This window comes from Gymnoscopelus braueri, assembly GCF_963280865.1.
Source record: "Gymnoscopelus braueri genome assembly, chromosome: 18".
Taxonomy (NCBI): domain Eukaryota; kingdom Metazoa; phylum Chordata; class Actinopteri; order Myctophiformes; family Myctophidae; genus Gymnoscopelus; species Gymnoscopelus braueri.
Genome location: NC_137618.1, coordinates 50,318,819 through 50,323,818, shown reverse-complemented (window position 1 = coordinate 50,323,818; position 5,000 = coordinate 50,318,819). Strand labels below are relative to the sequence as shown.

Below are 5,000 nucleotides of genomic sequence, written 5' to 3'. Positions count from 1 at the left end.
GTTACTAGGTTATGGGGGTCTGTGGTCTAATCTCTAATGCAGTGGTTTTCAAGACTTTTCATGCCAAGGACCCCTAAATTGATATACATTTGGCCGCAGACCCCCATTTGAAAATGTTTTGTGCCAGGGACCCCCGGAAGCAAAGATATCAGTTAAGCTCTTAAAAAATATAAATATTCAAAGATATGCACACTTTTTCAAGGTTTTTCAAAAATAGCAGATCTACAAGCTCATAGCGCGGCACTCGGTGCCGCGCTATGAGCTTGTAGATCTGCTATTTTTGAATAGCCAAAGCTAAGTGGTTAAAAATTATTGTGACGCTATTAACTCATTTTGCTGGGGACCGCCTGGTACTCCCTCAAGGACCACTAGTGGTCCTCGGACCACTGGTTGAGAACCACTGGTCTAATGCATAGGCAAAAAAATGGAGGGTCCTTGACTTTACACAAGCTTTTTTTTTTTTTTTTAACCCATTTTTTACACCCGGTGCCAATTTCCTAAGTGATCCTGGGCACTACACCAGCCCTACACCAGCGCTACACCAGTCCCCCACAGCCTAGGGAGGCCAGGGCCGAGCTCATGCCTCCTTCAATACATGAGAGCAAACTGATCTTCTTGTCACCTGACAGGGGGGAGTTTCCCTGGTAGGACGTAGCGCGTGGAAGGAACACGTTACTCCAACCAGTTCCCTTCCCCTCCATCAGGCTCCCCGGCTGTCATGGGGGAGGCGGTATAGCGACCAGGATTACTACCCTAGGAGACACGGGGAGAACATGCAAACTCCACACAGAGTAGGCCCTTTCACCAACTCCACCTAGGGTATGGACGCTGATGACGCGGAGGAGAAGACACGCCCCCAGCGCCCACAGCGTCCCCGGCGGGAATCGAACCCAGGACCTTCTAGCTGTGAGGCGACAGCGCTACTGACTGCGCCAAAGACATCGCGTGATTGTTGAGGTCGGAGCGCTAGAATATGAACGTTCGGCCAATCAAAGAAAAGCACACGCACCGGGAGGACGGGATCGACTCCTGCCCGAGCCAACTTTGTTCAACTGTGGCTCTGCTTGCTTGTAGCATATACACTGTACATATAACGTAACATACTCTTGTATTCATTGCATCTGTCATTCTAGACTTACAATTGATGAGATGATCAAAGCATTAATAATTACCACGAGCCACCGAGGGCACATTGAGCCACGAGTTCAACGATGCTTGTAGGCAGCCGATAATATAACATTAAAGAGCTGGTGCCATGTTTTTGCACTTTTTCTGTCATTATATTTTGGCTATGTGATAAGAAGAAGAAGTGTAGTAAAATTGTAGAGTGTGATTGTGAACGCTTTCCCTAACTCTACCCACACTCTGTTAGTTATGTAACAAATAGGCAAACTCATCATTGAGCAATAAAATAATATTCATGCTTATAGCCTATACTCTGCATAATGTCAGGGTAATAGCAGCATGATGTGCTTATAGTAGCCAATACATTTGTATTTCTCATTCGGAAAAAAATAAAATTGACGTTGAGATTAAAGCATTAATCATTCGACATTTGGCTCTGTACTTGTTTTTTTGCCCTATACACCACCAAACTTCTTAACCAAAAATAGCATATCTACAAGCTGTCGCAGCACGACGCATTGTCAGCTTGTACATCGGCTATTTTCGGTGAATGTAGGCTACCCCCCAAAATAGGGCGTAAAAAAAAGAAGAAAAAAAGATAGAGGAAATGTTCTATCTCACATAGATTTGGCGGACCCCCTGTAGTAACTACGAGGACCCCTAGGGCCTAGGGGTCCCGGACCCCCGTTTTTACATCATACCAGACGGCAATTTATTTGTTAACGTCTGTCTTGCCTGTCTAAGTGACTCTATAGGTAGCCTACATTATATTTTGCTTAATATAATGTTGACACTATGACGAACTCTTGTTTCATCTAAACTTACTCCTTAAACTTGTTTAGTTATGTAGGTAATAAATAGCCGACATTTTGCAATCGTGTCATTGTTATCCAAGTTATTGCTTATTGCTAGTAATCAGTGGTGGAAAAAGTACTCAAACGTTTTACTTAAGTAAAAGTATCAATACCGCAATACAGAAATACTCTGTTACAAGTAAATGTCCGGAATTCAAAATATACTAAAAGAGGTGGTGCCATGGTTTTGCACTTTTTCTGTTTTTCATGTGTCTATGAGGTTGATAGAACTTCATTAAGCCCCCCGGTGGTGTTTTTATGGTGTTTTATGTCTCTGACTATTTGGAGTTTCTTCCTGGAGGCTGAAACCTTGAGGGTCAAACGTGCCAATAGAGAAACAGCGCTTTAGTGACATCACAAAGCCATACCCTCCCCCTCATTATCATAACACAACAGGTGTGGGCATGAGGAGGAGGAGGGACAAGGACAGGTGGGTGGTGCTAAGGTGGTGGAGGAGGTGCTAAGGTGAGAACCAGGTATACTTAATGAACTGGAGGCGTGTCCACATAAAAACATATTTTTAACAATTTCTGTACACTTTTTTGTTGTTGAAAAAAATCCTTACATAATAATAATACCTTATGATCAGGTTTTAGGGTTGAAAAATATCATGGCACCCCATCTTAAAAGCACTCATTATGCAGAATGTCCCATTTCAAGTTTTCAAATGTTAACAAATCCTTTGAAAATAGCTAATCTACAAGCTCATTGTGAGCTTGTAGATCTGCTATTTTTAAATGGCTGAAATGTATATAGGGCTGAAGTGGTTAGTGTATGCTCTATAATAATAATCCAAATCTACAAAGTAACTTGTAGTTTTAGTTAAAGTTTTCAAATAATTGTAGTGGAGTAAAAGTATAATATTTGCCTCTGAGATGTAGTGGAGTAGAAGTAAAAGTACAGAAAATTGTACTTAAGTAGTACAATAATTTTGGTAAGACCACATGGCTAATTTGCATACGCGTAATATATTCACAAGGATATGCAAATGAGCCATGCGGTCTTACTCTGCATGCTAGCCATGTCTTTGCTTAGCCTGGTAAACCCCCCCTCCCTCCGGAAATCTCATTTCGCAAGCTCTGTTACCGTCATGGATGAACTTCAACCAGGTGTTTGCACTTTTCGCTTACTGCTTCATTCATCTACATAAACGTTCATATTTCAATATAAAGGGCTGGCCATGGATGTTAGAATTATGTTCGGGGCTTCGGGCCCTCAGAATTACCCGTATCTTCCGTATTGTTCAATAAAAAGCATTTTAATCCGATTGGTGGCCATTTTCTCATAGAGTTATTTTCAGTGAATGTACCCCCCGGATGCTGGTTATAGTGAAAAAAAAAGAAAAAATATATATAAAAAAAGAGAGAGAAAATCTCAAATAGATTTGGCGGACCCCCTGTACTGTAGTAACTATGAGGACCCCCTTATGAAGACCCCTGCCCTAGGTTAACATATGCTATGGTTTAAAACATATGTTTTAAACCATAGCATGTTACCCTAATATAATGTTGATACCCTAACTCATAAACTCTTTTAGTTATGTAGTGATAAATAGCCTACATCATTGTGAACTTGTAGATCTGCTATTTTCAAATGGCTGAAATGTATATAGGGCTGAAGTGGTTAATGTATGTTCTGTAAGAATAATCCAAATCTACAACTTAACTTAAGTTTTCAAATAATTGCAGTGGAGTACAAGTATAATATTTGCCTCTGAGATCAGATTTAGTGGAGTAGAAGTAAAAGTATTGAACATTGGAAACAAACGCCAGCCATGGATCATATGACGGTCGTCTGTTACGGTCATGGATGAACTTCAACCTGGTGTTTGCACTTTCTCCCTTTTTGCTCCATACATCTATATACACGTTCAGATTTCAAAAATAAAGTGCTTAGCTCATGGCCACACATGTTACAATTATGTACGGGCCCTCAATAAGTACCCGTATTTTCCGTATTGTTCAATAAAAAGCCACCGATCGGATTAAAATATCCGATCGGTGGCCATTTTCTCATAGAGTTATGATGTACCAGAGTGCAATACACCTCCCAGCCGATAGGGTCACGTAGTTGAAAGCATATGAACAGCCAACTAATTTCCAAATGGACGTGCAGGTTATGTACAAAAAACGAATACAATTACTAGATCATGACGTACCATCGAATGACAAAAGAACAAGCTGACAAAGTGTAAAAATCAATCAAATCAATCTTTATTTTTATTTAATCCTTTCTGTGCTGTTTCATGCTCCTCCTTCTTCCTCATCTAGGAATGGGGTCTGGGAGTTGGGGGAAAGATTTAACTGGTCAGTGAAACAGTAAATCCAGGACTGTGATTGGCCGCTGCTCAAGCAGTGAAGGACTGTGATTGGTTGCCCGAGCAGTAAATGGAGGACCGTGATTCGCCGCCCAAGCAGAGAATTAAGGACCACAAGCAGTGAATGCAGGACCGTGATTGGCTGCCCAGAAGAGACAAAGAAGTTACTGCAGGCGCCACCGTGCCCCCCGACATTACATGGATTTTGTTTTATTTTTTTCCCCACAATTTTGTAACCCCTTTTTTTCACCCGGTGCCAATTTTCTAAGTGATCCTGGGCGCTACACTCCCCCCACAGCCTAGGGAGCCCAGGGCCGAGCTCATGCCTCCTTCAATACATGAGAGCAAACTGATCTTCTTGTCACCTGACAGGGGGGAGTTTCCCCGGTAGGACGTATAGCTTCTTATCACCTGACAGGGGGGAGTTTCCCCCGGTAGGACGTAGCGCGTGGGAAGGAAAACGTTATTCCAACCAGTTCCTTTCCCCTCCATCAGGCGCCCCGGCTGTCATGAGGGAGGCAGTATAGAGACCAGGATTACATGTTTTTGTGAGGGTATGAACTACCCTAGGAGACACGGGGAGAACACCACCAACACCACCTAGGGTATGGGCAATGATGACGCGTAGGAGAGAACACGCCCCCCAGCGCCCACAGCGTCCCCGGTGGGAATCGAACCCAGGACCTTCTAGCTGTGAGGCGACA

At 42.8% G+C, this 5,000-nt stretch overlaps 1 protein-coding gene across 1 annotated transcript in view; it reads left to right on the top strand.

Moving 5' to 3' along the window:
- Positions 1–5,000, top strand: part of raph1a (Ras association (RalGDS/AF-6) and pleckstrin homology domains 1a) — a 140,854-nt gene that overhangs the window by 65,102 nt on the left and 70,752 nt on the right.